The 13,320-nt window shown below is 41.6% G+C and overlaps 1 long non-coding RNA gene across 1 annotated transcript in view; it reads left to right on the forward strand.

Moving 5' to 3' along the window:
• Positions 1–1,850: 1,850 nt before the first annotated feature.
• Positions 1,851–13,320, forward strand: part of LOC124775126 — a 208,731-nt gene continuing 197,261 nt past the window's right edge. Inside the window, exon 1 of the long non-coding RNA XR_007015599.1 lies at positions 1,851–1,979. This is a non-coding gene — a long non-coding RNA (uncharacterized LOC124775126). The remainder of the gene's footprint in view (positions 1,980–13,320) is intronic.

Consider the following 13,320-nt stretch of genomic DNA (forward strand, 5'->3'; position numbering starts at 1 on the left):
CTCCTTTGTTTGCTATGAAATCAAAATCCCGTTCAAGGCTAAACATAGCGAATTAAGATTTCCTGTTTGCAGTATCACATCAGGTTTTGCTAAATTCTGTTCTGCAAAACATAATTAGCCATCTCGTTAATTGTTGAGTATGGGTTCAAGACTAAATAATTGCATTTTGAGTGATTCACAAACATTTCATTTCCGTATATGTTCTCCTTACATCCGAGAAGGAAAGTATTTGTAATGTTGATGTCGGTTGTTCTGTGAATCACAAAATTTCAAAGCAAAATGCAAGCTAACAATTTTTAAAAGGGAGTATGTAATTAATTACGCTTTCATTCTCAAATACTAAGAAATTTATGATCTGCGGCCCTGAAAACTCTCGTATACTATCTCAAATTTATGTCTCTTTTGAGGGAGGGAGTGTTAATTTCACACTATGATCAAATAAATACATTCACGCAGTTTTAAATTTAACTGGCCAGTGTGGCCGAGCGGTTCTAGGCGCTTCAGTGTGGAGCCGCGCAACCGCTACGGTCGCAGGTTCGAATCATGCCTCAGGCATGGATGTGTGTGATGTCCTTAGGTTAGTTTAAGTAGTTCTAAGTTCTAGGGGACTGATGACCTAAGATGTTAAGTCCCATAGTGCTCAGAGCCATTTTTTTAGTTTGAAATTTAATTCAGTAGCAAGAATAGTAATGCATTTGGAGTACAAATTTGAACCATGAAGATGACCTAGTAAACATGTAATTTTATAAAACCATGACACTCTATCAGAAGAGTAGGTCCGAAACGAATCTCCAGACTAAAGGAAGTTACTACACAATACATTGTAGGAGATACTCAATGAGCCACAAGTTTTTTTGAAATAATTTTCTTGCACCATTACTAGATTCGAACCTGAGCCCATCGGCAGATGGTAGCGTTGACTTCTTTGCAAGTTTTACACGTGTGTCATCCTGATAAGACCTCCTTTGCATATTATAAGACAAAGGTTTGATATTTTTTAGAATCCATAGTGATCAATGAACTGAACTAAATACAAGGTGGCGGACACATTTGTATCAATGAAATGAACTAAATAGAAGTTTATTTAGTTCAGTACATAGATCAGCATGGATTGTAACGGAGACACAAATGTAAAACTTGCAAAGAAGCTAACGATACCATTTGACCATGGGCTCAGGCCCAAAACTAGTAATTGAACAATAAAATAATTTCAGAAAACGTTGTGGCTGGTTGCAATATTTCATACAGTGTAATCTGCGATAATAGCTGAGGTGTTCTCTAACAAGAATTGATCAAATCACTCTACAATACACTCTGAATGCCAAGACATAAATGTCCACTAGGCTACATTTCCTTTTTTGTTCCTGTTTAACTTCGAAGGCCCACCACAGTTCAGTAACTTGGTACAACATGTTGATAATAGTTCTCATATGAATTTCTGTGTTTTTATTGTTTCATTGAGATTCTGGTTGATATAATTTCGCTTAATATCAGTCTTCTTATATGGAGAACCTATCATCAGCTAAAATGTCAATATCCTTATTCACTGCAATAGCTTATTTATTACTCGCACACAATCATTATATCTATCCCACACACTTTCTCCTCTAACCTCGCTTGTACACTCATTCCAGTCGAAATTACTTTCAGTATTGCACAAGAATATTTGGCAAAGAGAAATCGTGATTAAGGTCGCTGACACTGACAGTGGCACTGGCTGAGCAATAAATCACAGACTGATAAGGCGTCATTCAGTAGGCGGCTGGCAGCAACAGATTACACAGAGAGCAAAATTACACCCGCTCTCTCCGTTCTTGCTGACCTCCAAGTGAAAGAGCAGTGACCTTCGTCTTGAAGGATTAACTTCTGCATCTATTTGTAAGGCACCAGTCACCAGAAGCAGCTGCTTTGTGAGTGACTTGGGACGTCGTTGCAACTATTTGGTCTGGAGAAAAGCAGTCGGTGCTCTTCATGAGGTGGTGAGTTCCCTACAGCTCTAGTCCAACATTCTACATGTTCTCTCTAACATAGCTTCACCTATGCGGAGGCCAGTTATCATCAAAGAAGCAACTAGTACAGGATGTTTGAAAAAGATTCATCCGATTTCAGAAACTACACTATGTGATCAAAAGTATCCAAACACCTGTTAGTGGGCATTAATGTGGATTGTGTCGACCCTTCGCCTTTACGACAGCATGAACTCTGCTGGGGACACTTTCGGTGAGGTCTCTGAATGTGTACAGAGGAATGGCAGCCCATTCTTCCCAAGAGCCAAAATCAGAGAAGATAGCGATGTTGGACGCTAGGCTCTGGAGCGACGTTTAAACTCATCCCAAAGGTGTTCAATTCGGTTCAGGTTTGGACTCTGGGCAGGCCAGTCCCTTTCAATAGTGTTATTGACCACGAACCATTGCGTCACAGAAGCTACTTTATAATACGTGCATGACTCAGGGCAGGCCAATCCATTGACCACGAACCATTGCGTCACAGATGATACTTTGTAATATGTGCATTGTGATGCTGAAACGAATTATCGCCGTCTCCGAAATGTTCCTCTACTGTACATAGTACACAATGCTGTAAAATGTCTTCATATCCTTCCGCATTTGGCCTTCTCTTGTGTGCAAAAGGCGACCATACCCTAACCACGAAAAACAACCCAATACTATAACACCGCCTCCTCCTCCGTATTTCATTGTTCGCATTGCACATGATGACAGACAGCGCTCTTCAGGCATTCGGAAAACCAAAACTTTTCCCTAGGATTGCCACAGGGTGTAAAGTGATTCTTCACTCCAAATCACTCATTTCAGTTATCCACTGACAAGTGGCGTCACTCTTTACACCTCAAGAGTCGCTTAGCGTTGATTACAGAAGTGGATTGCTTTTGAGGAGCTGCTCCACCATCATACACCAGTCTTTTTAACCCCCTACGCACAGTCATTTTGGTAGCTCGATTGCCGGCAGCACTTGGAACTCGCGAGTGATTCCTTTCACTGATTTCATGCGATTATCTGCAACCATGCTCTACAGTGCTCCACGGTTCTTCTCTGTCAGTACACGAGGCCTACGTGGCCTTGGTTTAGTTGCAGTTCTTCCTTCGTTTTCCCACTTCAGAATTACAGGGTGCAGCGCTTAAATCAGGACAAATCGCCGTTTGAATTTCCTGCCATATCATAGATCCGTCGGAGGTTACGGTTAGCGTTCTTGAAACTCATAGGCATTTAGTAAACAGTCAGAACCTCCAAATGGCCGAAATGTAACGGACAAGTGCGGGGTACAACCGAAGAGCCGCGATTATCGAAAATGTTCACGCTGGGCGTTGGCCCACTGAAATAGTTCGATTCTTCTGGTACCCGAGATCAAGAGTTTACGATATTGTGGCCAAATATAATGCTTCGGAGAAGTCTGGGGAAGGTTCCGATAACCCGGCGAGAAAACCTCATTCGAGGAAACGCGTGTCACGAAATGCGGCAGTCATCGAAAAGGCTCAGTCGCTGAATTCGGAGGACCTGGGGCAATAGCTGAGTAAACTGGCGTCAGCAATGACAGCGAGTGAAAAAAGCGTCGGATAGTATAGGAGGACATCATACGACCCATTTAGTCTAAAACTGGCTCTCGGATAACGTTGGCATGTTCTGGACGAAGGAGTTCCGGTCCCCGAACAGCCAGGGTTTGAACCCCCCTCGGCTACTATATTTGGAAAGTAGTCGAAAGAGTTACGAATAAGACGAGGCACCCTAATGTCGCATCTCTTGGCACCGCTATCGAAGCAGCATTCGCGAATGTGGACAGCGCTGTTTTAAAGAGTGCGTGCGATCGCTCCAGGACGGAACTGGAGGCGGTCATCCAGTAATGTTACTCTTGAAAGATACCGCTATTTTATGCGGAAGGATTTTCATTTTCATTTGTTTTAATGAATTTGCTTTTAATGAATTTTTTAATAAAATTGCTTTTAAAAAAAGTTTTGTTCTAATGAATTTGCTTTTTACAAAAAGGTTCATTTGTCCGGATTTAAGCGTCGCACCATGTGCATTACCAACAGTCGACTATGCAGCTTCAGAAAGGTTGAAAAGTCCCTGATGGAGTTTTTATTTAGGTGGCATCCAATGACTGTTCCACGTTAAAAGTTGTTTAGCTCTTTACTTACATGTCTGGATGAACAGACATTAATGACGACTCACAGCGTCCGAAATTAATTAGAAGTAAATTCGCTAAATACGAATATCTAGGCACCAGCTGTGTGAGGTATATATGTGCTACGTATTAGTGACATACGGAAATTTGTGCTGGACCGGGAATCGAACCCGTATTTCCCGCTTATCTAACCATTTCAGCTATCCGTGCATGCCTATCTCGCTATACGAAGACAGTTGATATTTTTAAAAATATTGGGAATCCACTACATCGATATTTAAAAAAATATCATTATAGGCTCTCAATATATCGAAGAAAAGTATCGATATATCGACAGAAAAGGATCGACGTGTAACTACCTATAAAAATATCGGCTGCACATTGTAAATATACTGCCAGTTTTAGAGATGTATTTGTAAGTATTTATTTATTAGTATACAATCTGTACATCAACAAGGTAGCAGCCTATCTATCCTCTGTAGAGCAAGTAATTGAAAGGAAAAGGATACACGTTCACACTTAGCGATAACTACTTTGCTTGCAATGGTAACTGTATGTACCACAATAAAAGGTGTCCGATAGGTCTGCCGTTCGGTTTCATCACACATGGGATTTGTCCGGAACACTTCATGTCGACTTCCCTGTTTTTTTTCATTTCTGCCAACGCCAGCGACCTAGCAGTTGTAGTGTCAAAACTGCGTGCAGTTTCTGTTAATAGTGCCAAGCGCCGATTACATCAGCATTTCCCCTTACTCTCCTCCGCCCACCGTAAAGACCAACCTCGTCATTGCTCATATTTGTTCGTCGTTTTCAGCAACTGTATTTTAAGTCGATGTGAAGAAATAGGACACTAGTTGTTTCAAAAACTGTTTTCCAACGCAAATGATGTGCTGTTTCTTCACATTAGAAGTCCTGTCATTCCATTCACAGAATTACATAGTGAGAGATCAGACGACCTTGGACACCAATTGTGCAAAGCGTATGCCCATTACGGTCGATCCATCATTGAGACAGTTCATTAATGAGAAATGTTCTTACATGTACGTGTCAATACGGTGATGGTCCGTCGATTTTAAACATGAAATTTTCAGCATGTCCTCCTAATCATGTATCGAACGAGCGAGCGAGTTTGCAGCATCTGAGAAACCCCAACGGCAAACACGAGAAGCAGTAGCTTATAACTGGCGCCAAGGCAAAGTCGTACTTTCAATACGGAAGTTAAATTGCATCTCACGTTTTTACATTAATTGATCTATTAGAAAGAATCTTGTGAAACCAGATGAATCACTTTGGAACACTGCACATTTTCAATTAGATTGGTCAGTCAACAGACGACCTGACAAATTAAAACTATGTGCCGGACACGGATCTGAAGTCAGGCCTTCTACTTCATCAGTAATTGTCTAACGGACTGATCTATCCCGGCATTCTTCATTACTTAAGTTGTTGCCAACCACTGTCTTTTCCGACCCTGACAGAAAGCCGCTGGAGCAGCAACCCTAGATGAAAGGACGGCGCCGATAGTTGCTTACTCACAGACTACGGGTCGTTTCCAGAATGTGAAATTTAGGAAGGCTGAGGAAGTTCTGGTAGAAGCTCTGCGTTATATTTCGCAGCGCATGTGGATAGCTCGGTCGATTAGAGCAGCACTCTAGATTGGAATCTCGTTTCGGTAAGGTGCTTAAATCTGTCAGGAATTTTCAACAAGCGTAAACTCCACCGTAGAGTTAAAAATGTTCCCAGTTTTTCCACTGACTATTTAGGGCTACATACAGTGGACTGCCCTTTTATTTTCTACACAGCTATGCGTACGGAGTGTGTGCCAACTGAAGAATAAGTACTCTGATTTTAAATTGCCAATTGAAGCAAAACAGTTTAAAATTCACAAAAAAATCAGATAAAAATCTAAAAAACTGATGGAGTTGGTCAAGAAATGGAATGTTATTCTGCCCCTTTTCCTTTACAGGCTCGTCAGAAAGAGTCTGAAAAGCTTCTAAGGATGCTGCAGGGTAGACTGTGCTGACAAATAATTGTTACGAAAAAATTCGATACGTTCAGCCGTTTCCGAGTTATTTAGCCCTGATGTTAGCCAATCAGACAGTTGTGCACGCAAATTCAAGAGACCTGTCAGAGACGGTATCGCCAAATGCGTCCTTCGTTTAGTTTCCTAAAACCGAACAAGAGAGCGATACAAAAATTGGACCCGAGGAGGAGGAGGAGGAGGAGGAGATTAGTGTTTAACGTCCCGTCGACAACGAGGTCATTAGAGACGGAGCGCAAGCTCGTGTTAGGGAAGGATGGGGAAGGAAATCGGCCGTGCCCTTTCAAAGGAACCATCCCGGCATTTGCCCGAAGCGATTTAGGGAAATCACGGAAAACCTAAATCAGGATGGCCGGAGACGGGATTGAACCGTCGTCCTCCCGAATGCGAGTCCATTGTGCTATCCACTGCGCCACCTTTGGACCCGAGACAGTAGTAAGGATCAACCCGGAACCAAAGACTGAGAAGTCTCTTATGCTGTTATCCACACTATGAGAACGACTGACACTAACTGTACCTGGCGGACAGTCCGTATTTTGCCGCGCAACGACCTGATTGGCCAACTTCAATGCTAATTAAATGGACCTACCTACTTCTAATATATTTTTGATTCCGTGATCTCACTTCCTAGATCACCGAATTCTGTTATTCTTCTACTTCTGTTCCGCTCTCAATATTGACATTAAACTGATAACTGTTATTCTTCCAAATATTAAATAACACCTTAGCGTTAGTTTTGTTTCCCTTTAGTCCGTACCCTGTGAGACGTATGCTGTCCGTCCCATTCATCCAATCTCTTCGCTCTTTTTGCTCCAGGATTCAGTCGTCTGCGAAACTTTCCATCGGTAACTCTTCGCCTGATGCTTTTCTTTCTCTTCTGAATTAGCCTTCACTTGAATCATTTATTTTTCTGGAGTCAAATTTAATTAATGGTGGCGATACCTTCTAAATGTGCCGCGAGACCATCTTAAAATACAGTGAGTCCAAAAAGTATTCGTCTAGCTGCATATCTTTTAGAAAACAAAGTCTGTGTAACATGAAAACAAATATATACAAAATCTAAAGAGCCAGTCATTTGAAAAGTACCTCCGTAAGTCATTTTTGTTGAAAAGCAAGGAAAGAATACATCCAAATCAACAGCAAGATTAACAAAATAGGAGATGTAATACAAGAGCTAGTTCATAAAGTATTCGCCCACCATCTGAACATGCCGAAATTCTGCACGTAGTGATTAAACCATAACGCTGACCCACGGCACACACTAGAGTCAAACTGCGCGGCCCTACTCTATCGCCAATTAGCGCCAAGACCGCAATAAAGGGTAGTGAGACGACGCTGATCGAAAGGAAACTTATTCTCCGCTTACATAATTAGTGCAAATCTTCTTACGAGATTGCTAAAGTAGCCGGTAGACCTAGATTGACGATTCAATCGATAATAGATAGATTTTGCGCAACAAAATCATTAAAAAACCAACCATGTGCCGGTGGCCCTCACACTTTGACTGATGCAGACGTGAGATTTATGATGAGGGGAATGAAAAAGAAACCTAAAATCAGCGCACCTAAGTTGCTGGGGAGTTAGAGTCTAGGGAAAAGAAGGTAAGTACCAACACAATCAGAAATACCTTCAAAACGTATAGGTATCACGGCCGTGTAGCGCGCAAGAAATTTTCGGTCAGTGAACAGAATCGAAAGAAACGTCTTCATTTTGCGATGGAACATAGATTCAAAAAGGAAGACTTCTGGAATAGAGTAATATTTTCTGATGAGAGTAAATATAACGTGTTCGGGTCGGATGCCAGGCGAATGGTGTGGCGTACGAAGAATGTGGAGATGTTACCACGCAATCTTGTGCCAACCGTTAAACGCAGTGGTGGCTCCCTGATGGTGTAGGGCTGTACGAGTGCTGCAGGTGTTGGAACATTACATTTAATAGAAGGTACAATGGATCACCGTATGTATATCAACATTTTAAAGGACAATCTGAATCCTAGGGCCGAAAAATTAGGTCTGCAAGGAAATTGCATTTTTCAACAAGATAACAACCCAAAGCATACGACTCTAAATACAAGACTGTGGCTCATGTACAATAGCCCAAAACAACTTAACACTTCTTCTCAGAGCCCAGACATAAATCCTATTGAACACCTTTGGAAAGTTCTTCAATATAGCATCAGAAGAAGACACATTTCTAATAAGAGAGACCTAAAAGAAGCACTTCAAGACGAATGGGACAAAACTCCAGACTCTCTGACTGCAAACTTGGTCAAGTCGAAGCCCAGAGGACTACAAGCGATAATACCTGCAAAGGGAAACCACACTACATATTATTTTTTGTAATTGAAATCATATTTTCAGACAGTAAATTAAAAAAAATGAGTGGACGAATACTTTTTGAAGTATCCGTTGACTAAATTCTCCATTTTGTCAAATTTTCTATCGCTATGGATGTATTTATTTCCTTGTCCATCAATAAAAATGACTTACCAACGTTTATTGCATACAACTGGATGTTCACATTTTTTGTTGCCTTCCTTGCGCGTGACATATACTTAGTTTTTTAAAAAAATTGCAGCTAGAGGAATACTATTTGGACTCACTGTAAATTTGTCTCGCTTTCTCTCTTCCATTTAGTATTTCCACTTGGTTTTTGTGTATATTAGTGATAACCTGTCTGTCTCTCTACTTTATTCCTTTTATTGTCACAGTTTTGATGATTTTATACCACACTACAGTATAGAAGTCTTTCGTCACCTGGTCCGCCTTAGGGCATGGGTATGTGTGTTGTTCTTAGCATAAGTTAGTTTAAGTAGTGTGTAAGTCTAGAGACAGATGACCTCAGCAGTTTGGTCCCTTAGGAATTCACACACACACACGCTTTTCGTCAGATCCACTAAACTGTCAAATTTAATCTGAGTTTTCGTTGATAAATCCAAAGTTTGAGTTGCTTCTTTGATCCATTTGACTTTCCTGAAAGCAGTGTAACCTTCTTTTTGCAACTCTTCAATTTTTGTTTCTGTTTCTCTATACAATATTACACTCGGTAGTTTACAGACGCGTGGTAACGCACTAATCGTTCGATATACGAGTACTTCGTATTTACCTGCTTCTACCTTCTTTAGGAATATGAAATCTGGTGGTAAGCCCTCTGTTTCGTAAACTGTTAACATCAGTTCCAGCGACCTAGTTCCTATACTTTTCACTCTTTTTAGTAACACAGAAGATGTACCACACACCGACCTGCTCGTAGAGTGTAATGCGAAGCACATTATAGCTTTCGAGACATAAAGGTAAGCCAGATCCGGATGGAAAATGCGCGGCGAATCAACGACTGCTGGTCTGGTAAACGGGCCAGCCCGAATGTGTTTTTCACACGCTCGTTCAAAGCAAACGTTTAGGTGGTTCCCAATCTTCGCTAGAGAAAAGACGATTCTTTAACAATTAACGTACGATGACACACCAAATGAAGTTTACACGATTTCCAGACAGGTAGCGTACAGGACTGTGGCGACAGAAACGACATTCCGACCACGAAGTTAAAATAAAATGAATTTGCCAAATCATTGAAAGAGAAGACCCCATACGACAAGACAAACACTAAGAAGGTATATATCGACTCCGTGTGATTTATTTCAACTCAGACTTTTCTCTGTGAACTCTGTCAGACTTTGACCACATCGATACGTCAAACTATGCCTTTTATATTATGTTTCAGGATATTAGCGCATAGGACGTGCCCCTGACATAATCTGACCATGTACCGGGTGTTTATAACTAAAATGTAGCTACTCACTGAGGTTCAGTGTGGTTTCTAATTATCGTATGGCAGCGATATATGGTGGATATGTAATGCGTTAATGCTGGACCGATTTTCGCTGGAAAAGTCATTAGTTCCAGATGAAAATCTGATGCTTTACGCTGTCTGTATGACGGTACGACATCCACGCTGTCATTTGCAAGCGGTAACGCGAGTGAACAGCATGGCTATCGAGAAGAGAGACGGTGCGCTGTTAGTGAAACTGTTTTATGTGAACGGCAGCAATTACGGTGCTGCATTGAGAGACTATAGCCGACCGAAAGGTCTGAGGAGAGACCCGATGTCGGTTTAAAGAAGACGAAAATAAAATTCGAAAACACGGGTGGACTTGGTGTGCACCTTGAAATCATCCCGTCCCGGTGAAAGCTGTTGACGAGGTTGCTGTTGCTGTAACTGACCAAGCACGTGGGCCGAGTAGTGCTGCTGCTCGAGCAGTGTCACGAGAATTGTCCATCCCATGGTCAACAGTACGACACGTTTTGCGGTGTATTTTTCATCGGTACCGGTACAAGATCCAGACGGTGTAGCAACTGAAACCTCGTGATCCACAACATCGTTCTGAATTTGCTCTTCGGTTTCTGGCAGGGATCGAAGCTGACAACATGTGGCTTGCCAATATTCTATGGAGTAACCGGGCACATTTTAAACCACAGGGTACAGTGAACACACAGAACTATCTAACTAGTGGTACTGTTAAACTGCCTGTTGTACATGAAGAGCCATTACAGTCACCATTTGTGACCGTGTGGTGTGAATTGACAAGCACCTTTATTCTCGGTCGGTTGTTCTTTGAAGAGAATGCACCCAGAGGGCCTGTCAGGTGTACCGTGACTTCTGCACATTATCGAGACGTCCTTGAACAGCATGTGATCCCTGCTTTGGAAGAGCGCAACTGTGTAGAAAAGACGGTTTGCACGCAAGATGGGGCAACATCTCATGTCGCCATCCAGTGAAAGATCTGCTTAATGCCACCTTCCACGTACTTTTCGTCTCCAGAGAATTTCCAGATACATGAACTATAAGATCACCTGATCTCAACCCATGCGACTTTTGTCTCTGGGGATATCTAAAAGAACGTGTTTACCAGCGACATTTTTGGTCTCCACCTATTCTGAAGGCCAGTATACAGGAACACATTCCACCTGAACTGTTGCGAGGAACTGTTAATCACGTCGTTTTACTAATACAGCTGCCCGGCACTGGTAGCTGAGTGTTCAGCGCGACGGAATGTCATACCTAACGGCCCGGGTTCGATTCCCGGCTGGGTCGGAGATTTCCTCCGCTCAGGGACTGGGTGTTGTGTTGCCCTTATCATCATCATTTCATCCCCATCGACACGCAAGTCGCCGACGTGGTGTCAAATTGAAAGACTTGCACCAGGCGAACGGTCTACCCGACGGGAGGCCCTAGCCACACGGCATTTCCATTTATTACTAATACAGCTTGTCTTCGACGTCGCCTGTGCTCATACTGAATAAATCTTATAATAGGCGTTTAATAATAAAATCAACATTTTTCCTTCTCACTTGTTTAATCTTTTCTGACGAAGTCCCATTCCTCATACGATATGTATGGATATATTTCTATACGTCTTTCTTCCAGTCAAAGCGCCAGATTTGCACCTGGTGGCCAAAATTGGAACTAATTTTTTCCAGCGCAAATCGGTCCTGCATTGTTAGATTAGAATATTTACCAAGTTTCGCTGCCATACGATGTTACAGCCCACATTGGACCTCTGTGTGTAGCTGCACTTTAAGTTTAATCACCCGATATCGGATCATTCAGCTGCACTTTACAGAGGTTCTAGGTTTGTGTCTTCTACCATTAACAAGTTTCTTTTCGTTAACCGAGACTACAGTTAATTTCCATCCGAATTTGTTTGCACTCTTCTTTCATCTATTTCCTGCTTATTTACATTTCCAATCAATCTGTGCTACTGACCTCTTATCTCACCATTTAATTCCCTCGTGTTTCCTTTGTTCATCTTCTTCCATTGATTAATTGTTGTATTACCCTAGTTGTCCCTGATTTCTTTTTCTCTTCCTTCACCTATCTATGACGTCATTACTTGCTTTTTAAAGACTTTTCAATTGTCGTGTACTGAACTATTTCCGGCGTTTTTACTGAGACTGTTGGCAAATGCCAGGAGGAATTTTCACTTAGTACCATTCTGTCCAATATTTATTAGTTTCCATATCATCGTATGCGCATTTACATATAGTCCATTTAATTAAATTCCAGCCTACTTTTCGTTAGTAATAGATCATGAAATTATCATATAGTCACGTAATTACATAACGGTATGCTTTACTCTTGCCCATATTTGATTTATAAAAGTCTGTCTGTCCCTAATGTAGTCCAGCTGAAATCTTTCCAAGAATATCTACTTGTCTTATGATAGTGGAAGAGAGTTTTTGCAACGACCATATGAAATTTATTGCAGAATTCTAGAAGCCTCTATCCCATCCATTTCTCTCAGGCTATTATCTCCAGCTAGTCTGCCTTCCACATCTCCCCTGCTACAACATTTCAGTGATCTATGAAATCGTCATCGTCATATGCATGTCTTGGTGTCCCCATTGTTTCCTCGTGCAGTTTTTTATTTTTATTTTTATTGTCTTATCGTCAGCTTGTAACGTGTACATCCAAATTTGAACAGCAGTGGTTTGGCACTGGATTCTTTTCAGTCTTTACAAGACATTTTACTCCTTCCAACCCACTTTGTTTCCTAACTTCGTATTTGGAATACGTCTTACACTATCCTTTGATGTTGTAGATCATCTAACCATAAATATCCATCGGCTGTTCGTTTCACTTCACTAATTCCTGCAAGTCTAACTTCAGAGCCTCATCTGTTTCTTCATTGACCCCAATTTCTCCTCAACAGTCAAAGTTTCTGACATTCCGTACTTGGATTCGTGGAAATTTAACCTAATATCTTATCCTCCTGGCAAGACGCTCTTGGGCTGTTTCCAGCAGAGATCTGAATAGGTAACTGACTGAAAAAGGAAAAATTCTTCGTTTTGTAGGGAAACCAGTTTACAGGCAACTACTACGGACACGTGACGATAAGTCCGCTGTCAGAGTGACGAGGGGTGAGAGAAGAGCAGATCTTTCTCGCATATCCTGACTCAGCATCACGCCAATGCATACTATCGTAAAAACAAGTGAAATTTGCAAGTGGAATGAGGATTTCTTGCTAGGGAGGATGCAGCATACTATCTTGGATAGAGAGTAGATGTAGAAGTTAATTCAGGCTCTCCCACGGAAAAGTGCTGGGTCCCCTGCCGTGCATTTTGTATATTAATGAATTCGCAGACAAT

This window comes from Schistocerca piceifrons, chromosome 2 (assembly GCF_021461385.2).
Source record: "Schistocerca piceifrons isolate TAMUIC-IGC-003096 chromosome 2, iqSchPice1.1, whole genome shotgun sequence".
Lineage (NCBI taxonomy): Eukaryota > Metazoa > Arthropoda > Insecta > Orthoptera > Acrididae > Schistocerca > Schistocerca piceifrons.